The sequence below is a fragment of the Gopherus evgoodei genome, chromosome 1 (assembly GCF_007399415.2).
Source record: "Gopherus evgoodei ecotype Sinaloan lineage chromosome 1, rGopEvg1_v1.p, whole genome shotgun sequence".
Classification (NCBI taxonomy): domain Eukaryota; kingdom Metazoa; phylum Chordata; order Testudines; family Testudinidae; genus Gopherus; species Gopherus evgoodei.
Window position 1 is genome coordinate 268,162,970 of NC_044322.1, and position 19,445 is coordinate 268,182,414.

The 19,445-nt window shown below is 46.1% G+C and overlaps 1 long non-coding RNA gene across 2 annotated transcripts; it reads left to right on the forward strand.

The window, feature by feature from the left end:
• Positions 1-1,241: 1,241 nt before the first annotated feature.
• Positions 1,242-19,099, forward strand: LOC115642050. Of its 2 annotated transcripts, none has more exons than XR_003998145.1 (3): positions 1,242-1,333; positions 1,558-1,632; positions 18,803-19,099. It is a non-coding gene; the product is annotated as an uncharacterized LOC115642050 (long non-coding RNA). The 2 variants fall into 2 exon arrangements; XR_003998144.1 differs by having other exon boundaries at positions 1,244-1,326.
• Positions 19,100-19,445: the final 346 nt, after the last annotated feature.

Sequence of the window (19,445 nt, forward strand, 5' to 3'; positions counted from 1 at the left end):
GGCCTCCAGCCCTTTAATGAGCTGAAGTAAAACCCTGGATCCAAACTCCCAGAACGTTGTGCCTCAGGCCCGAAACAGCATTGGGCTCTTGTGTGTCTCTCATCCATTCCACAGTCAGACTTCCCAAGTCCCCCTCCTCCAAATAACCATGTCCCCTGTTGTCTCCCTTTAGCCTCCTTAGGCTGGCCAGAACAGACTCTGGTCTCTCTTAAGGCTTCACATTAGAAGTTTTCACCTCATGTGTCTAGCATTTTCCCAGTCATGTGTATATGACCCTAACCAACTATCGTACTGAACTGAACTGACCAACATTGAAACTCTTCCTGCATATTCAACTGTTACGTTCCTGCTGGTACCGCTATCGTAGTCCAGATTTCTAGCCACTGGCATGATCTGAAGCCATCTAGTGGCTACGCTCGAAAAGATGCATTAAGTGCAGATTCATTTCATGCTAAACTGACCAAAATAATCTCTGCAACACAGAAAGTTCCGTGCAGTGACAAAGCCCAGGATGTTAAAGATAGGTTCCAGTGACAGCATAAGGGACTCACATGCTGGTACAAAAGCGAGGCTCAAAAAAACCCAGCAACGACAGGAGGTACCACTGCGCCTTTGTAGCTGAATCTTCCCCCGATTCAGCACACATCCACACTACGCACTGCTCTGTCCCTCAGGGAGCAAGGCAGACCTTTCACAGCTCTGTAAGCAGAGCCGAGGATTAGAAGATGGCAGCCCCCCCAGGTGTGAGCTGTACTTTGCAAGCCATGGGACACTGTATCCAAAGCCTAGTGCAGGGCGTGGCTGAGTTCTGTGGATCACTGACTTGTAGGTATCTGGTACCACGCTGAGTGAACCACACCCCCGGAGGTGAATGTTTTAGATGCTTCAAGCACTGGGTTCTTTCAGCTGTCGCCCTCCGTGAGCACCCATTCACTGTGATAACATAGAGGATAACTCAGCACAATTGCTTTAAAGTCACAGGCAAAAGAGATGATAAATGACCAGCTCAGCAGCTCCTAACTCAAGAGTCTCCAAGGCCAAGGACAGCCCAGTACTAGGTGTTGAAGGAAAAAGAGTCTTGGTGTAACCTCTCTACCGGATGTACCACTGGCAGCAGCTAGTGCTAATCCCTTGCCAGCAACAGGCTGTGATTTGATCCAGACCCAGCTCTCAAGCTGCCTGGACTTCTTTCAACAGCCAGCTCCTCCCATAGAGCCCTCAGCTCTCTTCTGAGCCAGGTCCCCCAGTGACGACTTCCTTCCCTCTCCCGTGCTGGACTCTAGAAGGATTAGAGAGCCGTCTGATGGCTGAATGTTGAACTGAGTGGTAAGAGGTACCCAATTCATGCTCATTCCGATATAAACCTTTTCTCTACAGACAGGCTTTCTGCATATGATGAAAGGCAATTTAATGCAGGATTGTTAACCAGAGCCCCAAGACCTTAATTTAACCTTGCAAAACACGCACTAAAATCCCCATCGGATCTGCTTTCGGTTTCTATTTTATCAGTTTCCTGGTTCCACTTTCTTTTTAAAGCTTTGCTCTTTGTCCTCCCAGAGCACAGCCTGGGCGTCAGTGGAGAGGGAAAGCCATACAAATCATGACACAGACAAACAAGTGGCAGCTCGAGAGGTAAGTGCAATGGGATTTCATTTGAACTATTGGTTTAGATCTTCTATCTTTATCAAGCAAGGTGCTACTGTTTTGCTTTCTGCTGGCAAACATAACACACTGGAGCTGGAATTCTTAGTAAAACCTGAACTATTTACTATAGAAAACCTACGGCGGAATGTTTCTGATGGTCACAGCAACCAGATTCACTTTGCTTTCCTTCTCTTAAATGGTCATCCTAATGTAGTGCTATTATTAATATTAACTTTACCTTCCTTACTACGATGTGCCCACATCGTTACCAGGACACACTTACAAGGCTCTGAACATGAGTTGTTAAATTAAATTTCTAAGTCCAAGACAACTAGCTGCCCAGAGCACTTTAAATGACCAGTTTTTAGATTAAGGGAACAAAGAAATTGCAGATGAAAAAAATCTACCAAGATAATTGAGTCTTGACCCAGTTGACCAGGGCGGAGGAGGCCGCCGAATAAACAGCTTGACAAGCCTCCACTCACACCAGGTCATCCGGGTCCTGGACCACAAGGAGCACGTTGGTGGCGTATGCTGCCAGAACCAGCCGCACCTCCGGCTCACGGAGCACCAACCCCGTCAACCTCTTGCGAAGGAGACAAAGGAAGGGCTCAATAGCCAGAACGTACAGCTGACTCGACAGGGGGCAGCCTTGACGCCAATCGGACTCCGCAGCAAACCGTGACCAACCCTGAAAGCCAGCAGGGCATCACGATGGGCACAGCAGCGTCAGCCAGATTACCAGTCGCGGCCACAGGTGGTCAGGGCCAGGGGAGTTGCAGAGGCCGAAACAGGGGCAACCACCTGAGACGGAGGGAAGGGAAGGAGTGAAGGTGCCAGATAGCAATCGCCCATACCAAGGCCCTCCAACAGGGGGGCATCCACTCTCTCGGTGGTTAGGGTCAAGCCCAGGGCCTCGATCTCGGCAAAAATAAGAGGCAAAGTCCCCACCTGCCGCTACAGATTCCCCCTCGACAGCAGCCGGGGCAGTAGCCATTGCGGCGCCGACAGGGGGCAGAGATGGCAACGGGGCAGTGGGGGCACTGTCTGGAACCCCTTCAGGGAGGGATTCCATAGGAGAGATGGTACTACCGGCCTCCGCAGCTGCAGCGACCTCAGCCGACTCCAAACAATGAACGTCAGCAGGGGAGGCAATGGAACACCCAGCACCAGGATCCCTTTCATAGTTTTAGAGGGGGTCCCTTCCCGCTCGCCAGTGAGGGGGGGTGCTGGGCCCATGCTCCCCACTTATGGCGTCTCCCCCAGACAAGCTCCCAGCTCCCCGAAGAGGGGGGCTGGCCAGCTGGGTGAGGGCCAGAGAGCGAGGGCAGTGATGGGAGGGAAAGGGAAGACAAGGGCTGGACAACAGGGAAAGGAACAAACTCCCCCTGAGGCAAGCCCCGCTCGAGTCCTGCTACCGGGCCTGCCACCCTCTCCTCCACGGGCCCCAGTCTACCATCCGCCTCAGCAGCGAGGCCCGCACACTCATCTGGGCACGTCGGGGGGGGGCCCTCCCCCAAGACCCGAGCGGAGTTGACAACAGTCATGGATGGAGGAAGGGTGACCCCAGGGACCGGGCGATCAAGGCTACCGGCGACGATAGAGCCGATGCCCTTCCGGGTTTCGGGGGTCCCAGATGCCCCTCCAAGCTGGGCCAGGGGGCAGTACCTCCGGACGTGCCCTGCCACCTGGCAGAGTAAGCACCGGGCCACGCCCGATGAATAATAAACCCGGTACTGGGCCCCGTGATGGGGCACCAAAAAGGACCCCTCCAAAGACTCCCCGTCACGTGCCTCCGGCGGAACTTGAACCTGCCCCTGCCGGCGGAATAACAAAATGTGGCGGAGGGCGGGGTCCTTACAGCCAGATGAAAGGGGGCTGAGGACGGACAGGGGCCTCCCCAGGGTGGAGAGGAAGAGCAAAAGGGCGGCATTGGGGAGGAAGGGAGGAACAGAAGAGAGAACCACCTGTACACCCAGGTCCTCCAAAGGCTCGAGGGGGACGTGAACGCCCCCCCACAGCCAAGCCCCTCTCCTCTGCCTCCTACGCAGCAGCCACCGACGCCAGGAAGAACACCGCCTTCCCAAACATCTTAGAGGCCGCCATCACGGCCATGAGCCCCACCACCTGCGCCAATGCCGCACGTAGGTTTCCATGTGGGGTGAGGCCGGCACCAGGAGGCAAAGCACCCCGTGTTCCCTGGTGAGAGTGGGAAAGGGGCCACGGCCTCCAGGAATGGTATTCCAGGAGGCAGCTGGAGCAGACGGCGAGGCAGCGGGCGGAGGGGTTGCAGCCACCTGGGCGTACGCCCTGAGGCCAGAGGGAGCGGCACCCCCACAGCCGGTGGAGGGAACAATGGGCAAGGGAGAAGGAGGGATTGCGGCTGTTGATGGGGCCGCAGCAGGAGAAGGAACCACTGCCACGGCGGGTTTCACCTTCCGGGCAGGGCCCTTGCCCTTCTTTGTCCCCCGGCCTTTCCCACCGGCCAAGGGAGCGGTCTCAGAAGTGGAGGCAGCCAAGGTCTCGGCAGCAACAGCGGAGTCTCGGGAGCCCCTGTCCGTGCCTGACAGTGCCTCAATGGTAGCAATGGTGGGCAGCCTGGCAGCAGCAGTGAAAGTGACCATCGCAAGGGAGGGTATGGGGAGGGGGACCAAAAAGGAACCGCAGGGGCATCCAGGGAAGTCCCACCCCCCGAATCACCCACCACAGAAAAGGAGGGAAGGGGACGGTCACTAAAGCAGAGGAATGGAAGGAAGGGGAGAGAGGAAAGGGAAGGGCAGGGGAGGGAGGGGAAGAGCGGCTACCACACCCCACCCGCTAAGCTGAAAGCAGTGCGGAGGGGCACCAACAGAAAGGAACAAAGGGGAACAAGGAACACAACTCCAGCACAACATGAAAAAGAAACCGGCTCCCCTGGCTGCACTAAGGAAAAGAAGGGAAAACTAAGACATCATGGAGGAGAGCACGTCAGTGAAGGAACCAATGAAAAAAGGGGAGAAAGGGCAAATCTTAAACACCAACAGCGGAACGTGGGCACACAGGCAATAAGGGCCGACCCGGGGGAAGGGCAAGAAGCAAGGGGGCGGAATGCAGGAGGGGGGCTAAAGCAGGTGTGTCTCAGGCATGGAGCAAAGAACAGGGCAGGGTCAAAAACAACCAAACCAAAAAAGGAGGGGGAATGGGGCTGGGAACCAGGCCTGCACTACGGGACAAGGGCAGGGCAAACAAACTAGTCAAGGACCAAAAAGCAAACCAGGGCAAACCACAGCAAACAGGACGGCTAAAAGGGGGACGGGCAGGGCAGGAAGCAAGGGGAGAGGGGGCAAGCAGCTGCAAGAACAGGGCAGTGGGCGAGGCAGAGGAAAAGGGGGCCCACCGGCCGAATGCAGCTGGGGAGGGAGGACAAGACCAAAAGGAAGGAAAGGAAAATGAGCACCCACAGGCATCTGAAAAACAAATGCCTGTTTGCTGCTGCTACATTCTCTGGATGGTTAGAGGGGCAGAACAAACTGCTAGGCCAGAGAGCAGAGAACAGAGCCAGAAGGCAGGTTGAAAGGTGGAGGGGGCAGTGGTGGTGGCAGTAGAGGAGCGGACAGACTAGGGGGAGGGCCCCAGGCCACTCCCCCACCTAAGGAACCTGCCACCACAGAAACAGGGATATAACAAACCCCACCCTACAAAACAAAGCCTCCTCTACTCCCTCTTCAGCTCCAGCAGCAGTAACAGCTCCCCAGCAGCAGCAAAGGCAGCAGCAACCCAGCCAGGGGGGCCCCAAAAACGATGGAAAAAGTGGAGCCTCGCACTCCCCTCTGAGGGTCACACCTGCAGGGTCCTCCCCACAGCAGTCAGGGGGGCAACCAGCCAGCAAACCGGCCTCACGAGAGTGGAAGGCAGATAGATCAGCCTCAGAAGGAGCAGGGCCCTGTTCCTTGAATAGCCAAACAAGGGCTACTCCAGGCCAATCAAAACACCTGAGGCCAATTTAACCAGCTAAAGTTGTTAGGCTAATGCTGGCACCTGACCTCAATTAACTGAGAAAGGGTCAGTTTAGTCTGATAGGCTAATGGAGACAGCTGGAACCAATTACACTGCTTTAAAAGCTCTCCTTGCCAGTCCTCTCTTGAAAGGAGCCGGAAGAGAGGAAGCATTATTGAGCTCTGAGGTAAGGGTGAAGCTTGGGAAAAGGGAGCATGGGGAAGCAACCCAGGGAAGTAAAGCAGTGTCAGTGGAGGAGGGAAGCTGCAAACAGCTGCTGCCATTTTGGTCCTTGGGTTGGAACCTGGAATAGAGGGTGGGCCTGGGTTCCCCCATTTGCCCCCCCCTTCGCATGATCTACAGAGATCCCTCTGAAAGGAAATAGACTTTGGTCCAGGCAGGAGATGAGGCAGTACCTAAGGAGCAACAAAAACTGTGGGTATTCCACTTTCCTACATCCCATACTGGCCTGTGATGAAAATAGCTCAGTAAGTAGTAACCTCTGCCACCATACTGGGAAAGAGAGGTGATCCCAAACTTCTGAGGCCATTATATCCGCCAGGAAGTGTGGGACCCACAAATACTGGCTTGGAGCTTTGTCACAATATTTACATAATTGCGCTACACCATTTGCAGTGCATACACTCAACTTCATCCTTTTCTCTGTTTTTTTTTTTTAAACTTGTGTGCTGAAACATATTCTGAGACAAATTTTTGTGTTTTTCCCATTTCAGTGTGTCAAATCTTTAAACTGTTATCTGGTAACAGCTTGAAAAGTATATGGGGTGGACGTGAGAGTCATCAGTATGTTCAGACGCGCAAGCACTTCAGAGCTTGCGTGCATGCCTGTTTGTGTATTGTGTGTATCTTTTAGACTAATACATAGCCTTACTTCAACAGGCAGCTTTGCATATACACAGACTAAGGTACTATCGTAATACATATCTCATGCAATGTATTGTATTTTCCTGATAAGTTATTTTTTTATATATTTGAATGATACAAAAGTAGGGTGAAAACCAGGAAAAAATGAATAATACTTTTTCTAAAACCCAAGAGTTTTTTGGTAAAAATCTGTTTAAACAGAAAACAAACAAAAGGGCTTCTGTATAGCACAGGCCATCGACATCAGCCAGCACCTGCACCCTAAATCCAACAACTGAAATGAGACCAAAGTATTACAGCCCACAGCAGACTAGACTATTATGTGCCACAGGCAGTAAACAAAAGGCACTGAGGTACCCTGGTGCTGGAGGCCCCAGCGATGGCAGGGAAATGATTAAATGAGACATACCTGCAAGTAACCTGTATTCACACAATAACAAAAGCTGAAATACAGAAAGAGACAAAGCAGGCTGCTCCCTAAAACAGAGAGGCACAATTCACCCACCATACTCTAAGAGTCTAGACTGTCTGGCTACAGACTGAGTGATCACATGCTTTCCTACAGAGTCCCCTAGCTTGCAAGCAGGACCAGGAATAAAAACTTGAAATTTAACGTCACTGCCTAGAATTTTAACAGCGTTTCAGTACACCATAAATGAAGAATACTTTAAATATCCCCTTCTGTTTATTCTTGCAGTAGAACTGCTGGCTGAAGTGAGCAATGGTTTTATAGGATCAAAGGCATCTCCATCTTCAACCAAGATAGCATTTTATGCAGCTCATTATATATATTACAATAACAGAGGCCACACTGTGCTAGGCACTGTACAAACACAAAGTAAGAGACGGTCCCTGCCCCTAAGAGCTGCAGTCCAAGTGAGGTTTTTAATACCAGATTCAGTTCTAGTTTTGGTTTCAAAATATGAAAAAAATTCTCAGCGTTTAACCTTTCCTTCAGTTCGGAAACTGACTTATGTTGAGAAGAATCTATAACCCCATTGCTAGGGTTACTTATGTCAATAAGTGCTACTCAGCATTGAAGCCACAGTTTGTGGGTATTGCAGGGATTCCGTAGTCACTTATGTCCCATTTAAACTGGCCCAATCTAGGAGTTACATTTCCTTCATGTATCTCCATTGTTCACACAAGTAATAGACCACCACTCTTTCATAAAATAAGGGATGATCTACCCACTTATCACACTTCTGATGTCCTCCTAGCCTCAGCATCCAGGCATCACATTTTGCCAGTTAGGGGGAGTGGAAATTTGTCCCACCTTTTCATGGGTCCAATTAATCTAATAAAAATGGCTATTTCCTCCCCCCCTTATTCTTCCTGTCTTCCAGAAATTACCCCTTTCAGCAGAAATTGGGTGGAGTTGGAGAAGTTATTCAACTTTGTTTATACGGCAGGCCAGAGATCTTCAAATGCATTTGGAATATCTGAAGTGCTCCAAGTCAGGAGAAAGTCATCTGGCACCTTATAGACTAACAGAAGTACTAGAGCATGAGCTTTTGTGGGTGAATACCCACTTCACCAGATGCGTCTGACAGAAATTTCCAGAAGCAGGTATAAATATGCAGGCAAGAATCAGTCTAGAGATAACGAGGTTAGCTCAGTCAGGGAGGATGAGGCCCTCTTCTAGCAGTTGAGGTGTGAACACCAAGGGAGGAGAAACTGCTTTTGTAGTTGGCAAGCCATTCACAGTCTTTGTTTAATCCTGAGCTGATAGTTCATCTGCAAATTTGACACCGAAGTTCAGCAGTTTCTCTTTGGAGTCTGGTCCTGAAGTGTTTGTTTGTTTGTTTTTTTTTTTGCAGGGTTGCTACCTTTAAATCTGCTATTGTGTGTCCAGGGAGGTTGAAGTGTTCTCCTACAGGTTTTTGTATATTGCCATTCCTAATATCTGATTTGTGTCCATTTATCCTTTTCCGTAGAGACTGTCCAGTTTGGCTGATGTACATAGCAGAGGGGCATTGCTGGCATATGATGACGTATATTACATTGTTGGACATGCAGGTGAATGAACTGGTGATGTGGCCGATCCGGTTACATCCTGTGATGGTGTCACTGGTGTTAACGACTAGAAGAGTGCCTCATCCTCCCTGATTGAACTAACCTCATCTCTAGACTGATTCCTGCCTGCATATTTATACCTGCCTCTGGAAATTTCCACTACATGCATCCGATGAAGTGGGTATTCACCTACGAAAGCTCATGCTCCAATACGTCCGTTAGTCTATACGGTGCCACAGGACTCTTTTTGTTGCTTTTTACAGATCCAGACTAACGTGGTTACCCGCTGATACAAGGCAGGAGAGGCACCTTAGCTTCCTAAATATAAACCATGGTATAGATCAGTGGCTTTCAGCCTTTCCAGACTACTGTACCCCTTTCAGGAGCCTGATTTATCTGGTGCACCCCCAAGTTTCACCTCACTTAAAAACTACTTGCTTACAAAAATCAGACATAAAAATACAAAAGTGTCACAACCACCCTAGTACTGATAAATTGCTCATTGTCTCATTTTTATCATATAACTGTAAAATCAATTGGCATATAAATATTGTACTTACATTTCAATGTACAGTATACAGAGCAGTATACACACCGTCTGCATGAAATTAGTTTGTACTGACTTTGCTAGTGCTTGTTATGTAGCCTGTTGTAAAACTTGGCAAATATCTAGATGAGCTGATATACCCCTGGCAGACCTCTGCATACGCCCAGGGGTATATGTACCCCTAGTTGAGAACTACTGGTATAGAACAAGCTTTCCCATTAAGATTTGTGAAGGATCAGCTGGGAGGGACGGAATGCTTTACATCATATTCAACATGCGCTTTATAAAATTGAGCCTCATCACACAGATTGATGGGCAGAAGCCATCTCCCCAATCAGTGAAGCCATCTTAAGCAGTCCCCACCCTCCCCAACCTGAATTGAATTTGTTTGAAACTCCATCCCTTTCCCCTCTATGCCCCAGTCACAAAAACAAAAATATTTTGATCTAGCCTCGTTCCATGCAGTTGGTCATGGTTTATCAGATGACTGGCTGCCATTTTCTGTGCTGGTGTGCTAGGGTTCCTTAAGATGTACTTTTTATATTGATGTCATCCTCATTCCAAATATTTTTGCTTACTTTCAACTAAGGCATGGAATCAAAAAACATGTGTGGAACTAATGTTATTCTCTTTTTCCCACTTGAATCAATTATCCAGTCTACTGGCCTTTGCAAAGCTCTAACATCAAGTCTACAAAACATTGAATGAATCTAAACCACTTGTTTCCAGTGTTGTTGTAGCCATGTTGGTCCCAGGATATTAGAGAGACAAAGTGGGTGAGATAATAGCTTTTACTATGAAGCAGCATTTGGTCCAATAGAAGTTATTACCTCACCCACCCTTTCTCTCTAAAATATTTATCAGTAACAGAGCATGGAAAGCCTTGGAGGTTATCTGCAAAGGCAACTGTGAACACAAAACCAAAAGAACATAACCTAGAATATCTTGGCTCTCTCAATTAGGTCCATAAAATCTAGTACAACAGTCTTCATAAATTGTATATGACTTCAGCTCTTAGAAGTCAACTTGTAATTGCAGCTAATTCACACACTCTTAAAATATAGAGAAAGTCCAGCCAACTAATCTCATTACTAATGGGCCTAGCTAAGTATCTCCATTTTCTGGGACAAACTTTGACACTCTGATGGGTTGGCCCTCACAGTGCTTTGTTCCCTCTTTTATTGTTGCCAAATAACATATTGATGATTAATTCCTAACTTCTCCCCAGATGAGGCTGTATGTCTCACTCTGAGCTGGCTTGTGCCAAACAAACAGATACGTTATGTCAGTGGTGTGGATGCTCCACTCACTGAATGATTGAAGACACACAAAATGAAACACTTTTTTATTCAAGGAAAAGATGCCATTTATGGATAAAATTGTGTTCTGATTTGTAAGAAGAGTGGAGAAGCTACCCAAGAGGAGGGGAAAGACCAGAGACTCTGTTTTAAAGGATTCAATGTGGCAGCTGTTCCCAAAAGAACTATTTTTTCCTCCTTTAATATATTAGGTTATCATGTAGGATTTAAAATCATTATAAATAATATAGGTATGCAAAAAGATGTCTGAGCTTTGGATATATCCTTTTCTCTTTTTCTTTCTACTCTTCTTTCTTAGCGGAAATGGTTGATTTGGGGATTTGACTGGAAAACTTGTTCACTTTATTTTTATGGTCAATGTGATTCCCATTATCTATATTCTTGTTCTGGTAAACAGGTTTGTCATGGTATAAACCCCCACTCTGAACCTTAGTGTTCAAAAGATGGGGTACTAGCATGAATTCCTCTAAGCTTAATTACCAGCTCAGAACCTTTAGCGCTGCCACCAACCAGGAATTTCAGTGCTTGGTACACTCTGGTCCCCCTAAGACCTTGCCCGGGGAACCCCAAGACCCAGTCCCTCTGGATCTTAACACAAGGAAACCCTTTCCCTCACCGTTGCCTCTCCCAGGCTTCCCCTCCCTGGGTTACCCTGGAAGATAACTGTGATTCAAACTCCTTGAATCTTAAACAGAGGAAAATTCACCTTCCCCCCCCTCCTTCTCAATCCCCCTCCCAGACTCTCCCTGAGAAAGTAATCCTAACACAGAGAGAAAATTAACCTCTCTCTCCCCCTTCCCTCCTTTCTCCCCACCAATTTCCTGGTGAATCCAGACCCAGTCCCCTGGGGTCTCACCAGAATAAAAAAACAATCAGGTTCTTAAACAAGAAAAGCTTTTAATTAAAGAAGGAAAAACAGTAAAAATTATCTTTGTAAATTTACAGTGGAATAGGTACAGGGTCTTTCAGCTATAGACATTGGGAATACTCTCCCAGCCTAAGTATACAAGTACAAATTAAAATCCTTTCAGCAAAATATAAATTTGAACTCCTTCCAGCCAAATACACATTTGCAAATAAAGAAAACAAACATAGGCCTAACTCACTTTATCTACCTAATACTCACTATTTTGAACTTAAGAGCCAGTATCGGAGAGATTGGAGAGAAACCTGGTTGCACGTCTGGTCCCTCTGAGCCCCCAGAGTGAACAACCACCAAATTCTAACAGCACACACACAACTTCCCTCCCTCAAGATTTGAAAATATCCTGTCCCCTGATTGGTCCTCTGGTCAGGTGACAGCCTGGCTCACTGACCTGTTCTATTAACTCTTACTTATCTGTTTATGACAAAGGTTGTATCTTGGTGCTTCCTTTGATTTTATCTGCATCCAAATGTTGCTATAATCTCAGACTCTAACAGGAAAAAATTGCTTTTTCTACATTTTCATTATTCTTATTAATCAGAACACATGGTAATGGATGAATGTCTAATACGTTTTCAGTACACCAGAATAATTAAATAGTTTATTTGAAAAAGTTATTTCCCTCAAATGGACATGCACTGAGTGTCAGAGGGCAGACACATCGGCCTTATTGTGAAGAGGGATCCATCTCTTGGCCATATTATTCCCAAGTAACTAGATCCGAAGAGGAGGCCAGAGAAATGAAGGATAATGTGGTCAATTGAAAAGTCTGCTTACACCCGGAGTAGGACAGAATACTAATTCCTCCATCATCCTATAATCCCTATATTGGGCAGTTTTCACAGTTTAAACATATGTACTCTGATCAAATATTGAGGTGATGTTTTATAAATGCCAGTGGATTTGGAAAACAGAGAAACTGGTACATGTGCATAGGTTGTTAAAAGTCAGGCAGCAGGACACCGATTGGGGAAGCAAAACTTGAGGTTGAGAAATACTCTGAATATGGATTTCCCAGTCCAATATTTTTTGTTGCTCCCACAGACTTCAGCAGAAATTTGGATCTCTCAGTACCTCTGAATATCAGGCCATTTCTATTTAGGTGCCTAAGTATGGATTTCTGTAACTAATTGTATGGTCCCTAGCTTGAAAATTTCTACCAGTGTTTAATTTCACAAAATGTAGAATCTCTTCTCATGCCTAACAAAGCTTTTAACAGAGTGGAATGGGGTTGGTGCCACTACTTTTAACTTGACAGGCCAGATTCTTCTCTTAGCTGCAAGGTGTGGAGCCGAAGTATCTCCATGGAAATTACTGGAGTTATTCTAGATCTATAGAGTGTAGCTGAGAGCAGAATTTGGCTCTGTAAATGTGGATTTGTAGAGCTACATTTTGCTCTTGCATTCGTTAGTGCTGAACTAAGGCTTTGGCTGTAATAGGCAGTAATGGATTTTTTCCCAGCCCCTTTAATCCAGGTTGTGACTCAGGACAAGGATGCCCTTCCTCTCTGGTCCAGGTTGACAAACTTTTGGATCCATGGCAGTCACTGTTAGACAGAATCAGGGTATCCAAGGTACTAGGTCTGGGAATACAGTAGTAATGTTACATGTGGGTGAGTCTCCTTTTATTTCTCCACCAAAAGTATCAGTCCCCTCCTCTATTGCCACTTATTCAGACTTTTGTGCTTTTGACAAATTTATAATCAAATGGACAAAAATCAGAGCTGCTGGTTCCCTTACAATGTTGTCCAAAAATAACATGGTGAGCACTGGGACATCAGTGTCTGAAATAGCTAATGATTTGGACATCCACCTGCTTTCAGAGGCAAGGACATGTAGACTTGAATGCTCTGTAAGGAACAATTACTTCTGACTTGAGAAGGTGACAGGACCTGACCCTTCCCCTCTGCGGTCTTGTAAACAGTCTGAAAATAAACTTTCTTCCCTGTCTCCTTTATACCCCAAGGCTCCAATCCAGCACAGATTTATGCATGGTCTTAACTGTACATACTGGCCTCATTTCATTCCCTGCTCTAGCTTCCTGATATAGTTGACTGAAATTAACAAATTGGTTGAGCTTTTTTGTACAGGAAGAAGACGACAAAGGGGCCAAACTCTGCTGCTAAATGGTACCTCACTCACTCTAAGGGAAACTTTATGCTTTGTATGGAAAGTGCAGCTCTTCAGCCTCACTCTTGCCCATTCCACACTATTCCACCCCATCCCCTCTGGCTCAGCTCTAAAAACCCTAGAACTTTGAGTTAAAAGTAGCAGTGCTTTTAAAAATTTTTACTATTACTTGCTTCTCCTCTGTCCACATAGAAGGAATTCAGACTCCATAAATATCTCATGAAATTGATCAAGTAAATTTCACATGCGTGAAGCAATTGACAGTTGTCTGAGGCCCTGGTTCCACAGAGCATAAAGTCAGTCACATGCTCAACAGCTGCAGGGTCGCAGCATGCTCATCATGTGAGGGGAGATGGCACTCTTCCATGGCTCAGGAACAACAATGACCAGCTGTGGAATTAACTGCAGCCTCGAACTCTGACTGTTCAGATATAGGGCTTTTGAGGGGAAGGTAGAAAGGGGGGGTAAATGGGGCAACCCACCCAAAGCTTACAAAAAATTATGGTAAATATGGCACAAGACTCCACATATATTTGTGTCTCAATGACTCAATTCAGTTAACCCATTTTATATTTAAAAAGGAGCAGGAAGGAAGTAGAGGGAGAGGTTCTAGCTGCCAACCTTGCAAACTCACCGTGGGCTCTGGCAGTCAAGCAGAGCTATTTATGGCTGTGATATAGGCAATAAATATTCTAGTTGATTATAATTTAGTTAATAATACTGTCAACAATGTGTGAACCAGAGTCAAATCCAGCTTGCTGTCCCCTACTGTGTTGGCTCTGCAGGGGGAGCAGCAATAGAAAGATATGAAAGCTTGATGAAGACAGAAAAAGGTCTTTGAAGACACCCAGAGGATCAAATCCATCTCTGATGTAATTCCAATAATTACTGCTGACTCTGGTGACTGAGACTATGTCTACACTACAGATTATGTTGGTATAATTTACGTCGGTCAGGGATGTGAATAATCCACACCTTGAGTGACATACGTTATACCAACCTAAGCGCCGGTGTAGACAGTGCTATGTCAGCAGGAGAGCTCCTCCCGTCAGCTTAGAGCATCTTCACCAGAAGAGCTACAGCGATGCAGCTGTACCGGTCCAGGGCCCTCCCCATCAAGTAGTTTGTTGCTGGCTATTACTGGACAGCTATGGGCAATATGAAATTATCCATTGCAGTTGCATATTGTCAATACCCTCAGGACCCAAATTGGACACAAACTAATGTGCTAAGCAATTGATACATTTTCGCCCTTGTCATAAACAGATAGTTAAGGGTTAATGTCTCTCTTACCTGTAAAGGGTTAACAAACAGGGACCCCAAACACCTGACCAGAGGACCAATCAGGAGACAAGATAGTTTAAAATCTCTCGTGGAGGGAAGCCTTTGTTTGTGGGTTTTGGGTTTGGCTTTGTTCTCTTTGAGTCCTGGACGGGGCTAGAGGTGTAACCAGGTTTCTGCCAATCCCCCTGCTACAGTCTCTTCTCTATTCAGAATTGTAAGTAAGAAAAGGCGGTCATAGTCTTTTAATTTGTTTGTTGCTTAGCCTTTTTTAATTTCAGGGCCTGCCGGTGGGCTTCCCTCTGGAGTTCCCATGCGATTGCTGGAAAGGCAGAAAATAGCTGAATTTGAAAGAGATTTTAAACTAGCTTGTCTCCTGATTGGTCCTCTGGTCAGGTGTTTGGGGTCCCTGTTTGTTAACCCTTTACGGGTAAGGGAGACATTAACCCTTAACTATCTGTTTATGACAGCCCTCAATGGAAATTCTGCTGTAACACTGAGTGCTCCAAGACATAACCCTGAATGCTCTGAAAACACAATAGTGTCTTGGGAGCCAAATGCAAGGTTTTCCCTTCCCTCCCACCCCTCCTACCCACAAACCTTTTCAGGCCTCATGCATCTGTGTACCCTAGTCTTGAACTCCCAGATCCGTCCAGGCCCTAAGCTCCCCAGAACCTCATGAACACCCCAGGGTGAAATCCTAGCCCCATTGAATGCAATGACAAAACTCACAGTGACTTCACTGGGGCCAGGATTTCATATGCTGTGCTTTCGCTACCTGGACCTTGAGCTTTTACAGCCCCGGTTCCTGCCTGTGTGCTCTCATGGGCACAGGCGCTGTGCTCATAACTCCCATCCCTGTTTAGATCCCAACCTGTGATGGTGCCCCGTCCCTCCCCTGCCAATCAGGGCCCATACCTCCTGCTTTCATTAGCTGTGGGCCTGTGCTCCCATGCACAACTCCGACAATCCACATTCTGTATTCCCAGAGCAGGAATTCACTATCCAAGAACAAATCTTATATTTTCTGTATTGTGTTTGCACACAGGCTCCTTGCTGACAAAGAACTAAGTTTTTTCGCCCTATTTCTTTGGAAAGTTAATTCACCGGAGAGTGGTGGTCTTGGATTTGGCCTACGTGCTAAACATAATGGCATAGCCATTTTGAAACCTAAGGGATCTGGAATGACCCCTTGAGCCATTAGGCAATTCAAGGAAATTTTAACTGCCACAAGCCATCAGGAAATTTCCCCTGCATTTGCCATAAAGTCTCAGATTTGCCATGTAAACTCAGGATCCTAATGTGGATGTGCACAATAGCCTGGGCACTGTACTTCCCAGAGTGTGGTATTTTTGTCCCAAGTTGATACTATGTTGTTGTTGTTTTTCCTTCAAGTGATTGTGCACATACTCATGACTGTAGGGTCATGGAATGTGTGTGCGCACAATACAGCCTGCAGAACAACAGTTATTGTACATATCTGGTGAGTAACAGATTCTTGGTTTTTTGCAATAGCAGTCCTGGGTTTCCACACGTTGTGATAGGTGGTGTTACCATGTGGGTGTGTACCTCTGAGTGGCTTTGTTCCTCAGTCTAGCACCTGCCTTCCTTTACCAGAGCACCACCCATTGAAAAAATCTTTAACTTAGTCTATTTTTTAAATACCCCCCTTTTTTTAAACCAAGAATTTTGCAGCAAGTTCAGTGGAAAATGGTGCCCTAGAGAGAGAAAGGAATTAGAGGTTGAATTTAGAGCTACTGGAAGCAGGTGAAACTATACTGCCTTTGCTGGAGCTGCACCTAATTCTAACAGTTGGAGTTGTGACCACGGCTGCTGAAATTCTAGCACTGCTATACATTTCCAGTGGGTTCACTGGGCTGACAGCAAGAGCCCAGCATGCTCAGCAGTGGAAGGTATCAAGCAAGCTCCTGCTCTGTTTACCCAAGCTGCTCATCAGGTGTGATATCCTGATGTCTGCCTCAACATGAAGGGTGCATATTATGTATCATCACTGGGTGGAGAAGCAAAGTGACTTTGTAGCTTTCCATTTCCTACTGACACATGGAAATGTGATTTGTGATTGAAAAGATGGCGAGTTTAATCACCAGAGAGAGTTGGGACAAAGCCTGCCATTTGCACATGAAAGAACAAGGCAGATGTATTTATATCCTTCCATTAATAAAACAAGCCAAGTCAATCCGTAAGGTTGTGCTAAAGTTAGAGTGCAGCACTCAGCATGTCCTTAAAAAGACAAAGTACCCACAAACTGGGACAGCTGCTCTCAGTGCAGGCACTGCACATCTCCTCTCTCCCATGTATGCACAAAATCTCAAGACCATTCCAAGGGTGATCAGCTCACAACAAAGCAGGAGCCAACTGTCGCATGATTTGTCAACATAAAAGGTCAGTTCCTGCCTTCCGGTACACATCTTGGGATATTGGCAACTGCACTTTGAGTGTCAAGAAAATGCTTCCACCTCCGCTTTCACCAAAGAGTAACAGAAGCGGAGTGTGCATGGTTAGAAACAACGCTCTCCTCAGGTCTATCCCGGTCCTTTTCAGACTCACTCTTGAACAGGCCTTTCCAAATGCCAGCTGGGGGATGGTGTGCACCTCCAACCTGCTAATCTAGACATGAATTCTAAGTATGTCTTTGCAAGTGCACTTCTGCCCTCTCTTGCAGATTGTAAGCTCTTTGGGGTAGAATCCATTTCTGTCTGGAGAGTACTTAGCACAATGGAGCCCACGTTCTAACTGGGGCCCCTCGCAGCTGATGAAATGCAAACAATACAACCCAATGTTGTTGACAGCCAACATGAAGCCAGAGGTTGAGACAATAGGACTGGAGCGTGAACTGGGAACATGTGGCACTAGAGTGCAGACTGCACCCAGTCTCTCTGCACCAGTCTGGAGAGAGACTAGCCATGGGAAATAAACCCAATAGGGCAAAGAAGTAAACCCTGGCCAGTGCTTTTTTTGTCTCAGAACAGAAACACTATCTGTGAAAAGAACAAAAGAAAAGGGTGCTCCCCACTGGGCCACAAAATGTTTCAGAGCCATCACAGTTATCAGGAATAATTGTGATTTTCTCAATCAGCCACTAGAGGACAGACTAGCAGCACCAAAGTGCTGTGAAAGCAAGCCCATCACCTATTATTAAAGAGTTACCATCTCAGTGCGGTAGATTCATAGATGTGAAAGGTCAAAAGAGATCATGGCAATCATCCAGCCTGACCTCCTGCCTAACACAGGCCATAGGACTTCCCTAAATTAATTCCTTCATCCAGTCCGATAGCTGTGGTTGAACTAGAGCAGATCTTTTAGAAAAGCACCAATCTTAATTAAAAAAAATTCAGTGATGGAGAATCCACCACAACCCAATGGTAAATTGTTCCACAGATTAATTTCCCACTTTTTTTTTAACAATGTGCCTTATTTCAATATTGAATTTGTCTAGCTTCAGATTCCATCCATTGGATCTTGTTATACCTTTATCTGCTAGACTGATGAGCCCTCTGTTATCAAATTTGTTTCCCATATAGGTACTTAGACTGATCAACTCGGCCCTTAACCTTCTCTTGGATACTCTAGACAGATTTAGCTCCTTGAGTCTATAAGTCATTTTCTAATCCTTTTATTGTTTTGTGGTTCTTCTCTGAACCTTTTTTAATTTTTCAAGTGAAGTGTGGGCACCATAACTGGACACAGTATTCCAGTAACGGTCACACCAGTGCCAAATACAGAGGTGATATAATCTCCCTACTCTCACTCAAGATTCCTGTTTACAGAGCTGAGGATAGCATTAGCCCTTTTGGCCAGAGTATTTGATCACCCCCAAGTCTTTTCCAAAGTCACCGCTTTCCAAGAGAAGAGCCCCCCACTGTGTATGGCCTATATTCTTTATTCCTTGATGACCTTATACTTGGCCATATTTGAAACATATATTGTTCACTTGCACCCAGCTTACCAAGCAATCCAGAATACTCTGTATCAGTGACCTGTCCTCTTCTTTATTTACGACTCTCAATCTTTGGGGCACCTGCAAACTTTATTAGTGTTGAGTGTGTGTTTTTTTTTCCAGGTCACCGGAAACAGGGCCAAGAACCATCGCTGCGGGACATCAATAGAAACACGCCTGCTCAGTAATGATTTTCTGTTTGAGACCTATCAGTTAGCTAGTTTTTAAATCTATGTATGATGTATCATGTTGATGTTGTATTGTTCTAGTTTCTTAATCAAAATGTAGTTGGGTACCTAGTCAAATGCCATACAGAAGTCCAAGCATATTACACCAACACTACCACCTTCATCAACCACATTTGTAATAAAGAAAAAGGATACCAGCATAAACCCATGTTGATTGGCATGAATTGTTTTACCCTCTTATGTCTTCATTAATCAAGTCCAGTATCAGCTATTCCATTATCTTACCTGGAATCAAAGTCAGGCTGACACTTATTTGGGTCATCCCTTTTTAAATATTGGCACATTGCTGGCTTAACTTCCAGTCCTCTGGAACTTCCTCGGTGTTCCAAGACCTATTAAAAATCAACATTAATGGCCCAGAGTGCTCCTTGCCCAGCTATTTTGAAACACTTGGATACAGATTATCTGGATCTCCTGATTTAAAGAAGTCTAACTTTAGTAGCTGCTGTTTAACATTCTCCTTAGTTACTGGTGGAATGGAAAATAGTTGATCATTAAATGATATGAATACATCATCT